A 13890-nucleotide genomic window follows, 5' to 3' on the forward strand; every position below is an offset into this window, starting at 1 on the left:
TTTGAGGAGGTGACAAGTAGGTTAGACCAGGGAAACCCAGTGGATGTGGTCTATCTGGATTTCCAAAAGGCCTTTGATAAGGTGCCACACAGGAGGCTGCTGAGTAAGGTGAGGGCCCATGGTGTTCGAGGTGAGCTACTGGCATGGGTTGAGGATTGGCTGTCTGACAGAAGGCAGAGAGTTGGGATAAAAGGTTCTTTTTCGGAATGGCAGCCGGTGACCAGCGGTGTCCCACAGGGTTCAGTGTTGGGGCCACAGCTGTTCACCATATATATTAATGATCTGGATGAAGGGACTGGGGGCATTCTAGCGAAGTTTGCCGATGATATGAAGTTAGGTGGTCAGGCAGGTAGTGCTGAGGAAGTGGGGAGGCTGCAGAAGGATCTAGACAGTTTGGGAGAGTGGTGCAGGAAATGGCTGATGCAATTCAACGTGAGAAAATGTGAGGTCTTGCACTTTGGAAAAAAAGAATCCAAGCATAGACTACTTTCTAAACGGTGAGAAAATTCATAATGCCAAAGTACAAAGGGATCTGGGAGTACTAGTCGAGGATTCCCTAAAGGTAAACATGCAGGTTGAATCTGTGATTAAGAAAGCGAATGCAATGTTGTCATTTATCTCAAGAGGGTTGGAATATAAAAGCAGCGATGTGCTACTGAGCCTTTATAAGGCTCTGGTTAGGCCCCATTTGGAGCACTGTGTCCAGTTTTGGGCCCCACATCTCAGGAAGGACATACTGGCACTGGAGCGTGTCCAGCAGAGATTCACACGGATGATCCCTGGAATGGCGGGTCTAACATATGATGAACGGCTGAGGATCCTGGGATTGTATTCATTGGAGTTTAGAAGGTTAAGGGGAGATCTAATAGAAACTTACAAGATAATACATGGCTTGGAAAGGGTGGACGCAAAGAAACTGTTTCCGTTAGGCGAGGAGACGAGGACCCGTGGGCACAGCCTTAGAATTAGAGGGGGTAAATTCAGAACAGAAATGCGGAGACATTTCTTCAGCCAGAGAGTGGTGGGCCTGTGGAATTCATTGCCATGGAGTGCAGTGGAGGCCGGGACGCTAAATGGCTTCAAGGCAGAGATAGATAAATTCTTGATGTCGCGAGGAATTAAGGGCTACGGGGAGAATGCTGGTAGGTGGAGTTGAAATGCCCATCAGCCATGATTGAATGGCAGAGTGGACTCGCTGGGCTGAATGGCCTTACTTCCACTCCTATGTCTTATGGTCTTATGGCAATGGGCTTTGCCCACATAGCAGGCATGCCCCAGGTTCAATGTCATCCAATGCACCCATGTGACTCTGCATTCCCCATGGTGGCAAGGGGTGCCATTTTGGAACTGCAAAGTATACCACTCCCTCAATGTCCAGCTCCTCTGGGACCATGTATTCTGTAGGTATGTGCCCATTTCCCGGGGAGCATCCAAGATAGTTACATCTTGGGGCGCTCGCAGATCCCAGCATTGTTTGAGAGAGAGCAGCGGCTGGAGGTAGTGCTCCTCAGGTACACAGAGGCCACAAACACCTACTGAAACTCACTACAATTAGGCTCATGCATCAACGTGTGCACTGGACGAGCAGGCGATTGGACCGCTCAGGTTGCGGTTCTGGTTATCATCAGTGTGGGAGACACATAGCGCGGCCATTCTCACAGGGAAAATGCGGCAGGTTTGCGTGGGGGTTTGTGGAGCTTGGCCCCATGGCATGACAGCGATCAGGCTCCTTAAGGGTGATCAAAGTGATTTTTAATGCTATCTAGTTATTGCAATTATTCTACAATAGTATCTAGGTTCACAAGGTACCTTTTGTTTCTTACTCGTTCTCACCATCCCACTCTGTGTAGGTGTATCACTATGTATCACCATGTTGCCTGAGACGACCTTGGTGAGTGTCCCCAGGCAGCATGGGTGTCACAGTGCTACCCTTCTTGGTGTGTGCGGTAGGAGGTGTGTCGCTCTCAGGGAGAGGTGTATCAGATAGACTGGACACCCCCAGGGTCTCCTGGGTGGAAGACCTCAGGCTGCACTCCTGCCAATCCTCTTCCCTTCAGTTGCCCAGGGGCCCCTGGGCTTCTGCATGGATAGAGGGGCAGCTGGAGTGAGATCCAAAAGCCCCGCCGTCCTCTGGAACTGACACTGTGGATTTCCACTGGTGCCTGCACCATGCAGTTAAAGCCCTGTACTATGGAGCTCATGCCCTCAGCAATGGAGGTCATGGGTTGCACCATGAAGCAGACATTTCCAACCATTGAATTCACACCCTGCATCAAGGTCTCCAACTATGGGCGCCATCCTCGCAGTGTTGGCCATATTGTGTCGGACTGATGGCACCATCTCCTCAGACAAAATGTGATGGGTTTCCTCCAGTCAGCCTTGCAGTCCAAGGAGAATTGCTTTCATCCGTTCCTGGTGCTCCCAACTCTGCCTTTGCAGCTCCAGCAGTCCTGAGACGACCCTATCCAGGGGCAAGCCATTGGCCGGGGCTCAGCAGAATCTTTTTCTTTGGCCCCCCTCTGAGTGCCGGAACCCTGGGGTTTCCCTGCCTCTACCTGCTGCAGATCAGGTGTGAAGTGCTCACCAGGGAGTTACTACTTAATCCCACCGAAGGCAAGTATCTGTACTGGTGGAGGGTGGGGGTGACAGAACATTCGCCCCTTCAATGCTGTATGTATGCCACGGAGTTGCTCGGGTCCGTGGTGTCCGGGGACGATGAGGGTGGTCCAGGCTGGTCTGCTGATTGACCTGCAATGGAAGGGAGATGGCATTGGTTGTGAGACAGGGGAACACTGATAGGAGACAGCTCACTCATAGAACATAGAACATAGAACAGTACAGCACAGAACAGGCCCTTCGGCCCTCGATGTTGTGCCGAGCAATGATCAACCTACTCAAACCCACGTATCTGCCCTAAGGAAACCCACGCACACACGGGGAGGACGTGCAGACTCCGCACAGACAGTGACCCAGCCGGGAACCGAACCTGGGACCCTGGAGCTGTGAAGCATTTATGCTAACCACCATGCTACCGTGCTGCCCTCGTGTAAGCACCGTGTAAGCATGTGAGGCTTACACCATGGCTGGATGAGGGTTCTCACTTGTGTCTTTGCTCCCAACCTCGCACTCTGCTTCTCACCAGCAAGCTCAAGGTCTCACTCCTCAAATAGGGTTGGGGTCTTGAGTTCTGGCATTACTCCAACAGGCTGTGCCCGCTCATGCCTGTTTGGATTGAGTTTGCTCTGCAATGAGACAGATTGGAAGAGAAGGCATGACTCATGCTACATCAGATGGGAGGTCCAGTGTGGCATGCATGGAAGTTGAGTGGCAGCGGGCATTTAAGAGACACCGGAGCTACTGGGAGGATTATGTGGGGCGACAGTACTTGAAAATTGCTGGGATCCCATAAGGTGGGTGGGAGTGAGGTCACCATGGAGGTATGAGGGCTGTGTCAAGGGGCGTTGAGGGAGACATGAGGTGGCAGACTTACCCTGGCTGCATAAAGAAGGTCATTCATCTTCTCACGACACTTCAGCCGTCCTCTTATGGAGTAAGCTGGAGCTGACAATCGGGGCCACAGCCTCCCAGACTGGCTTGGTCACCTTGCAGGATGGATGTCTGCCCGATTGTGGGGAGAGGTTTCCTGTCTCTGATCAACTCCACCGAGGACTGTTCTGAGGGCTCCATCTATAAAACCTGGTGCTGTCTTTCTGACAGTCATCCCCCCAATTGGACTTGGAATATGTTTAATGTTTAAATGGTACGCCCCACTGATTATAGAGATTACGTTTTTCTCGGGCAAGCATGTCAGAGGCAAGTCGCCATGAACAAGGCGTGCTTCATATGAAGAAAAAAAAAAGATGTTGAAGAGACTGAATATTCTGTGAGTTTTCCCACCATTGGTGACGGTGGGATGCTCCCCGGTTTTCTCACCAGGACCGACAGGTTGAAAAAAATGGTAAGATTCCATCCAACATGTAAGATATGAAAGGGAACAAATATGGTGAATCTCATAATGCTAACTTTGGTTCTAAGAATATTAATAAATCATACATAAACTTTCATATCATTAAGAATTGATATGAATTTTTAAAAAGTCTTGGATTGTGTCTTCTCCATGGCAATAATTGCATGTTCTTTGAATTTCTAATCAATTACCAACTCCAAGATGTTAAAATGATAATATATATATATATTTTTAAAATATTTTATTGAAGCATTTATAATTTTCACAATTTAACATGTTGACATCTCTAACACAACCGCGCGGGTCAACGCACAAAATGCCCCCAAAAATAAGAACACACAATAAACCATGTCCCCCACTTCTCCCACCCTATCCCCAATTACCCGTATACTAAATTCCCTGTCCTTATTTAACATTACCATGCCTCCTATTTTCCTCCCCCCTCCCCCTTTTCCCTTTCCCCCCTTACTGCTGACATTCAGTTTTTGTTAAAGAAATCGATGAACGGCTGCCAACTCCGGGCGAATCCCTGTATCGATTCTCTTAAAGCAAACTTGATTTTCTCCAGACTGAGAAACTCTACCATATCGCCGACCCACACTCCTGATTTCGGGGGCTCCGAGTCCCTCCATCTCAGCAAGATCCGTCTCTGGGCCACCAGGGAGGAGAAGGCCAGGATATCGGCCTCCCTCCCCCCCTTTTGCCCCCGGATCTTCCGACACCCCAAATATTGCTAATTCTGGACTCGGAGTTACCCTACCTTCCAGGACTTCCGACAGCACGGTAGCCTTGTGGATAGCACAATTGCTTCACAGCTCCAGGGTCCCAGGTTCGATTCCGGCTTGGGTCACTGTCTGTGTCGAGTCTGCACATCCCGTGTGTGTGTGGGTTTCATCCGGGTGCTCCGGTTTCCTCCCACAGTCCAAAGATGTGCAGGTTAGGTGGATTGGCCATGATAAATTGCCCTTAGTGTCCAAAATTGCCCTTAGTGTTGGGTGGGGTTACTGGGTTATGGGGATAAGGTGGAGGTGTTGACCTTGGGTAGTGTGCTCTTTCCAAGAGCCGGTGCAGACTCGATGGGCCGAATGGCCTCCTTCTACACTGTAAATTCTATGATAACATCTGCAAACCCCTGCCAGAATTTCCTCAGTTTCGGACATGCCCAAAACATATGAACATGTTTGGCCGGGCTACCCCCACACCACCCACATCTGTCCTCCACCTCCTCGAGGAACCTACTCATCCGAGCTACCGTCATGTGGGCCCTGTGGACTACCTTGAACTGAAGCTGAGTCTAGCACAGGACGAGGATGCATTTACCCTTTTCAAGGCTTTTTCCCACAGTTCAGTTTCCAGCTCCCCTCCTAGCTCCTCTTCCCACTTCCTCTTCACCTCTCTGATAGGGGCCCCTTCCCACTCTAACAATTCCCTGTATATGTCCGAAACCTTCCCACCTCCAACCCCTGTTTTTGACAGCACTTTATCCTGTAGTCCCCTCAGGGGGAGGCGAGGAAAGCTTGGGACCTGTCTCCATACAAAATCCCGCACTTGAAGATACCGAAACCCGTTCCCACCCAGCAAATCAAACTCCTCCTCTAATGTCTCCAAGGTCGGGAAACCCCCCTGGATGAATAGATCCCCAAACCTCTCAATCCCTGCCCGCTGCCATACCTTAAAGCCCCCATCCAGCCCCCCTGGGCTAAACCGGTGATTGTCACAGATTGGTGACCACACTGACACCCCCTCCAGTCTCACGTGCCACCTCCATTGCCCCCACACCCCCAGGGCCTCAAACACCACAGGACCCGTGGAGTACCAAGCTGGCAAGTATGGCAGGGGCGCCGTCAGTAAAGCCTCCAGACTCATACCTTTGCAGGATGCTGCCTTCATCTGCTCCCAGACTGACCCCTCCCCCACTACCCACTTCCTGACCATAACTATGTTGGTAGCCCAGTAATAGTTAATAAAACTCGGGAGAGCCAATCCCCCTTCCCCGTGGGCCCATTCCACGAGTGTCCTCTTTACTCTTGGGGTTTTACCCGCCCATATAAACCTCGATATCGCCACATTCATACTTCTGAAAAAAGCCTTTGGGACAAAAATCAGGAGACACTGAAAAAGAAAAGCAGTCTCGGAAAGGCAGTCATTAAAATGATAATATTAATACCAATATTTAATGATCTCTCAACCTTTAACGATGCATCATATAAATGCACGTCAGTATGTCGAACAACACTTATACTTGGCCACAGTATGTAGGGCAAATATGATTGTTTACTTTGTGGGTAATGTTATATTCAGACAACTAATATGAATAAATTGTGGATAGGAAATAGAAAGGCCATAAGCATTGCAAAAAGTCAAGCTAATTGTTTCAGGAAGAGCTGCAGATGATTTAGACATCTTTCCATTTACCACACCACCCTATATATAATGATATAGGAATAATTCAAGTGACTGGAAAGATTCTCTCATGGGAAATGGGCCTGAAACCTGTAATTATCTTGCAGCTTCCCAAGGGATTTTAGCTTCCTGTCTCAAATTTCAGGATCATTTCAACTTTGACAAGTGCTTGTCGGTCCAATGTTTTGTGTCCATACAATCTTTCATCACATCCGCACTCAAATTGCTCGTGAAATACAATAAATGATTACATTCATTAATCACTAATGATTTATTTTTATTGGGAGACTATACTGTACTGGAAAAAAGGTTAAGAGGTATTCTTTCCATCAAGGATTGTTAGAACATGAAATGTCTAGTCTCAGGGTGTGGATGAGGCTCAGATCACAGCATCTTTGGAATAAATACTGAAACAGAGGAAATAATCAGCCTGTGGAAAAAAAACAGTCTACGTGAGACACATTTTGCATTGCACCAGCAAGGAGGCACAACAGGCTCAAGGGGCCAAAAGGTTTCTTTCTGTGCTGTAAACTTCCATGTTTCTGGAAACGTTCACTAAGGGTGTGTTCTAATGGAAAAAGCACTAAGTGCAATAGTGAGCGTGACTTGCTGGGAGCTTCACGATGGCCGACCCAGCGAGACGCGGCCGGTATCTAATGTCAATTGGGGCCGGTAATGATGCATCATGGGCTCAAGGCGCAAAGGCTGTCGCGCCAGCTGATGTGCCTGGACCGTGTCCGACAGCTCGCTGCTAATGAGCGGGTGGGGGGGGGGGGGGGGGGGGGGGGCAGCACCTAAACTGCTCCCTCCAAGCAAAACCCAGGCAGCACGCAGCCATGCCACCGCGCAGGCTTGCTTTATGTTTTGGAGATGTCGACTTGGCCAGACTGCTGGATGCGGTGGAGTCACAACTGGACGGCTGTTCCCCCGAGGGGGGGGGGGGGGGGGGGGGGGGTCAGAGGGTCAGCCACAGGTCAGCCTGTGTCGCTTGGGAGGCAGTGGCAGCGACCATCAGCTCAGGAACGTTACAAGGAGGACCTCAGTCCAGTGTTATAAGAAGCTCAACAACGTCCACAGGGCCACACGGGTGATGTTGACATCAGCCCTTTTGTCCTGGTCCCACGAGCCATCCCAGGCCTCACTCCGCAATGGGTTGGCGGCCGGCACCGCGCACCCTCCCACAGCTCAATACCGCGCCTGTGCCCCAGCACACCCTGGCACCTACCAGCACAACCCACCCATGTCCAGCGGCAGTGCCCATGTCTCCTGCCGATGCACGAAGCGTGTGGCTCACCATGCTCTCCCTTTGTCCCCGCAGGCAAAATTAGCACATAACAGACGGGAAAGGGCCGAGGTGGCATGCTGGACATCACAGTCCTCATCCCCTATGAGAAACGGGCCCTGGGGATCGCGAGGATGACCGAGTACAGAGCGGGCACCAAGAGTGGAGTTGGCCTATGCCACAGAGGTGAGGATCCACTCCCCCTTCACCCAGATGACCTGTCGCAAGTGAGTTGTTCATGTCAGACAAAACGATCCTTCCCTTTCACTGACCACATGTCTCTTCTCCCGCAGGATCTCGATCGGATTGTGCCGGCCCGTCTGGGGCACCCAGCCAACCTCTCGCCTTCCAAGACAACACCTCGGAGGAGAGCTCTAAGGGTGCCACCATTGATGCATCACGACTGTCATCTCCACCCTCCACCTGTACAGAGACACACTCCTCGATGGGCGACATTAGCGGACTTCTGGGACACAAACTGGTGGGTACCACAGGGATGCTGATGCAGGAGGCAGGAACATCCAAGTGAGCCAGCAGTCGGAGGTCTTCTGGATTCCAGGACTCAGCTGGGTCCCAGTCAGATGCCATGCCTCTGGACAATATTCTCCCAGAGCTGATGCAGACGCTAGGATGTGGCTGTGTGATTCAGGATGGGACCTCAGCGACACTCCAGTGGGTCCATAGCTGATTGGAGGAGTCCCAAAGGTTACATTCGCAGCAGATGACGCCGCCACTCTCGAGTCTCCCCCTGCTGACAACGGCCCCAGGCCCTCCAGAGGACGCATGCCAAGGACATCAAGGGAACTCCATAGCCCCTTGTTGCCCTCTGCTCTCCCCCAGCCCCTGCCCCCCAGGCACAGAGGTGCTAGATCTGGGGCCCGAGAGACATACCACGTGCAGGTTATGTGTGTGAGTGCGTGGTCAGCGGAAAGACAGGAGTCAGACTTTGGCACAGATTGAGGAACACCAGGGATTACCCGAGCTGGACACGTGCCTTTATCAGTCGTGGCATAGATTATAAAGTCAGGGAGATTATGTTGGACATTCAGGGAGTGGAACCCCTTCCTGTTGATGAAGGGCACTTCCTGTTGCTCGGGGAACGCAAGGCAACATGCGTGCCATCAATTGCCTCCTGGGCCTGGGCAATCCCGGCGATGGCTGAGAACCCTGTGCCCGGGCATCTTGATAGGCATGGTCCAATTTATAGTCGAAGTTTCTATAGTCAGCTGCCCAGGCCTACAGGACATCCGTGGGCTGTAGGTTGTGAAATGCCCCACTTGTGCCCTGGAATGAACCCCAAGCATGCAAGTTCTGGACTGCGGTTACCGTGATGGCCACCAGGAATGGATATCCTCCTCCTCCATGTGCTGCCAAGTCCACAAGGAGATGGCACAAGCTCTGCACTGTTCCCTTATTGAGGTGGAACCTCCTGGAGCACATGCTGTCTGATATCTCCTCAAATGTTCAAAGACGCCATGGGTGGTTGCTGGTGCCCCCCCCCCTCCTTTGAGGTCCCTCCCCAACCTGATGGCCAGCCGGGTCCTCAGGGTATGGTGTAGGCCGCTGCACATGGGCTGCCACCTCGAGCCTGCGTCAATGCTGCTGCTGTTGCCTTTTCCGGCGTCTGGCTGCCTGGGCTGCCACCAGCACCATGAGGGCAGCTGCGGCGGGGTCCGTGATACCATCCATTACGTTCCCCTCAGGTTTCCTCCTCGATCAACATACACTTACCTTCTGATTGCAGGGATAACCCCGGTGCTGAAGCCTAGCTCAAGGGTGTTTGATTGTTGGCTGCTGCCTCTCTGGTGTTGATGTGTCCAGGGTTCAGGCAAAAGTTTCCATGCCTCGCAATTTGATTGGGATGCTAGGCAATAATACTCTCCTGCGACATAGCCTGTGGCCCCACAGGATTCCACTCTGGAGCTGTGAAATGCTCAAACAATTAAACTGCCAATTCCCTATTATCAATAGTCTTCAGCTGTGCAGCCAGAGGCTGCTCATGGTCAGGGAGAGTTAAAGTGATCCTCACCATATTACCACAAACAGGGCTCTGTCCTGGAGGTATTCAGGGGGACGGGCAGGTTATGTGAATGCACAGTCTGAGGGATGGCCTTTAGGACCCGCTGAGCTTCTCATTCCCTCAGCCCTGGGGCGACACCTCACCGATGGTGCCCAGCCCCCCGACCAGGCATACCCCACCACCCCCGCCACCGAGCAATGAAGCAGCAGTTCCAGAACCCCCTGGCTGACAGCCAGAATTCAAAGTTGGCTACTCACCTCCTCCGACCCCTCAGCAGCCATTGCCCTAGCTCACATTTTTTAATAGGTGCATTAAAGGGTGCCCGCTGGGGTGCCAGTTAGACCCTGGGAGGCCATTAGATAAGGCGTCCGTCCAGTTATAAATATGGAGATTGCCCTCTATTGGTGTTAATTGGAACTTCGCCACGTCTAGGCGGAATCCAAAACCTGCCAACGGGAGCGGGCCGGTTAGATCGGAAATCGATCGCCGCCTGGCACGGATCCTGATTTCGGCCTCTCCTGCGATCTAACTGGCTCGCACGCACCGGGTGCAACGCGACCGTTAGATCGCACCCTGAACCTTTAGCACAGTCATATTTCTGGTCGGGAACTCAGCGTGGCGGCTGCGGACTCAGTCCAGGGCCGCCACAGTCAGGGGAAGGCCAATCCGCAGGCAGGGGGAACTTTAGCAGGGGTTGGAGGCACTGTGGGGGGTGGTTCAGGAATCCCGAGCCGGCCAAAGGGGGGCACTATTTCGCGGCCCAGGTCCGTGAGCGGCCTCTGCCATGTAGCATGGTGCGTCCGCTGCAGGCCGCCGCCGAGCGCATGCGCGTCCATGGACGCGGCAATTCTCCGGGCCGTATCAGCAGCTAGAGTTGGGTGCTCAACGCTGCCAGCATGCTAGTCCCTCGCCAAATGGAGGATCGGTGGCCATTTAATGCCATTTTTTCTGGCGTAAAACGCCCCCGTTCCCATGCCGGCATGGGCACATAGTCTCAGAATCAGAGAATCATGCCCATTGTTCTTTATATTCCAAATTTATTAAGTTTCACTAGCTGCTATGGTGGAATTTGAACTGATACTCCTGCTCTCCGAATTATTAGTCTGGACCTCTGGATTATGGGTCTGATGACGTTACCACTACCCCACCATTTCCCCCTAAAATAGTCTCCGCATCTCTGAGTTATGCAAAAGGGTCAAGTATCCATGCTCCTGCAACACTACTTAAGTGTGCACAAAATCAGAATTCACAGCCTGTCAACATTCATGGGAGAGGAAAAGGAAGGAAAGCCAGGAAATATAAAATTAGAAAGAAAAGGATTTACAGATATCATGGATTTTCAACATAAAAGCTACAACAAAGAAATGGGCCATTTGGCCCAAACACTCAGTGTGCGAGTTTACCCTCCATATGACCAAATAGTAATGTAACCATTTTGTTTTGTATTTCTTCGTCCTTCTGTTCAATCTTTTATGCACTTCAGGAAGTTTGCATATTCTCCCTGTGTCTGTGTGGGTTTCCTCCCACAGTCCAAAGATACGCAGGTTAGGTGGATTGGCCGTGCGAAGACTGTCCCTTATTGCCCAAAAGGTGAGGTGGGGTTACGGGGATAGGGCGGGGGAGTGGGCCTAAGTAGGATGCTCTTTCGTAGGGTTGGTTCAGACTCAATAGGCCACATGGCCTCCTTCTTCACTGTAGGGATTCTATCATTCTGTAATTGTGGTGATGGTTGAGAGGAATGTTGACCATCCACCTGAGAAGGTAAGTGGGGCTTCAGTTAAGACAGCAGCTCTGGGGCAGCAGCATTCTCTGAGCGCTGCACTGAAATCTCAGCCTACACTGTGTTCTGAAAGTCTGCAACTTACCGATGGAACGAGAGTAACGAGTGGTACCAACTGAGCCAAGCTGCAGCTAGCGAGTGATTAATATTAAAGTAATGATTTGAACATGTGCAGTTATCTAGATTTAGACCTCAGACAGGTCCCTGCTCAGCCCCTATAAAGACCCAGAGGTATAAAGGTTCAGGGTGACCGTCACTTTGACGGCCATCAGGAGCGGGTATCCTCCTACATACCCCCGTGGTACCAGGTGATGCACGGCCTCCCTGGTTAACCAAAGTCTTTGGCGGCACTGATGGTCCAGCAGCTCCTCGAAGGACTGGCGCTGATGGTGGACATGTGACCTGCTGTGGCACCTCCTGTTGGACAGCTGCCAGCCGAGCCTCACAGGCTGGCCCCTGCTCTTGTGGGGCAGGCTCCTCTTGTGCAGGGTCCTCCCCGAGCAGGCCCTGTGCCTCCAGCCTCCCTGCGTGCTCAACAGCAGCCGTGGCTAAGTACAAGATGATGATTCCCTTGTACATTCTAATCTAACAGGCTATTTGGTGACCCTGAGTTACACCTCAGCCGTACCCTTCACATGTCTCTCCCAAACCTCCTCCACCCCTCAGCCCTTCCCCCCGATATGTTGCCTTCCACACCACACCCCTGTCCCCATCAGTGAGTGATATTGGGGAGCCTCTATCCTCACCACCCTTCCTCGTCAACAGGGCTATTGGTGGCTGCCGCAACCCATGTCAGCAATAGGCTCTGCAGCCCCTGTCCTGTATCCCCAGTGGGGTCTACTGTTGGTGTCCTCATTAGGTGGGCCGTGTGCTGTCACGCCGGCAGGGTGGCACCTAGTTGTGTGGTGGAGAGTGTGATTGTGTGCCATTAATTGCCTTTATGCTTGTGTGTGGACAGTTTCTACAGATTGGGGTGAGGCAGGGAATTGTGTGTCTGCTGGGAGCGTAGCTGCAGTGTGATGTGGCTCCTGAGTGTGACACACAAGTCGTGACAACCTGTCCAGAGGTAGGCTTGATGGGAGCAGGGGCGTAGTGGGCAGGCGGGCCTGGAGACAGCTGGTGGTCCTCAGGGGTGGACTAGCTGATAGTGTAATTGTTGAGGCCTCGCCTTGAGAGAGGCAGTGTGCCAGGGAGGGTGTCACAATGCATGTTTCCTTTGTTTGAGGGGAGCTCTGCTATTCCCCTGCTACCCCTGTGGTGGTCTGTGCCTCTGATGAGTGCAGAGGAGCGGCAGCACCTGGTGTGTCAATGATTGAGTTCGGCCACGCCCATCCAATTGATGATGCAGCTGGGGCTTGAGGGTTTCCAGAGGGGTGGCCAGGGTCGGCTCCCAAATTACCTGAGGTTCTGTGAATATTTATAGGACACAGTGAGCAGCCAGGGACATGTAACTTGTACCAAAGGGGAGCGTTTGAACCAAATACTGCAGCAATGGCGGTTTAAGCCAGGCCACCCCGATCCTGAGGGGTCACCCTGAATCCACGGAGCTGTCACCAAGTTGCTCCCCGCGCCTCCCCCCAGCCCTGGCAGCCAACCCCAGCAAGCGCTACAATTTCTAACAGCTTTTCAAACTTGGCTTACCTTCTCTCTCCCCCTCAGCAGCCATGGCGCCCAGTCCCCGTTTGTAAATACCTGTAGTAAACCACTCCCGTGTGACCTCCGCCTGAGAGGGGCCATTGGCGCAGGGCACAAACCACGTTATCACTACCAAGGAGGGACCAGAGCATGGTGCCCGAATGGGTGCCGGCTGCGCACTTCGATTTTGGCTGGGTGCCAAATTCACCACCCAATCACGGTTCGCACTTGCGGTGTAGCGAGGCAGAGAATTTTGCCCCTTGTTTTTAAATAGGCTTGATGCCAGCAGAGTGAAGTGTCACCTAATCCCACTTTTAAACTAGAAATCTTATTCCGTAGAAATTAGGAGCATGATTCAGCGACCACATTGTGCCCATCGCAGATCTGGGCACAGTGTGTGAATTGTTCGTGAGCCCCAAATTGGGCACCCCGCCTGGCATTGGGCCGATCGCGAGTCACTCAACTCGCTCTGCCCGAGTGATATGGATCTCGCCCTCACTGGGCAAGATCCAGGTCAGCATATTAAATGAACCATTAGGTTCCTTTAAATACCCGGATGCGGGATTCACCCAGTACTCAACACCCGCGCCATGGACATCCCGCCAGGGCGCCGTTTAGTACTGGTCCACACAAACATGGACCAGGCACAACAGCACCTGGGGAGTCTCCCAGGCCATTGGAAATCCTCGGGTGCTCGAGGACAGGGCAGGGGGGGGGGGCGCCCTGGCTCTTCCCCTAGCACCTGGGCACGGTGGTACTGCTAACCTGGTACCCTGGCAGTGCCAACCTAGCACCTCCAGGGT

This window comes from Scyliorhinus canicula, chromosome 7 (assembly GCF_902713615.1).
Source record: "Scyliorhinus canicula chromosome 7, sScyCan1.1, whole genome shotgun sequence".
In the NCBI taxonomy this organism is placed as follows: domain Eukaryota; kingdom Metazoa; phylum Chordata; class Chondrichthyes; order Carcharhiniformes; family Scyliorhinidae; genus Scyliorhinus; species Scyliorhinus canicula.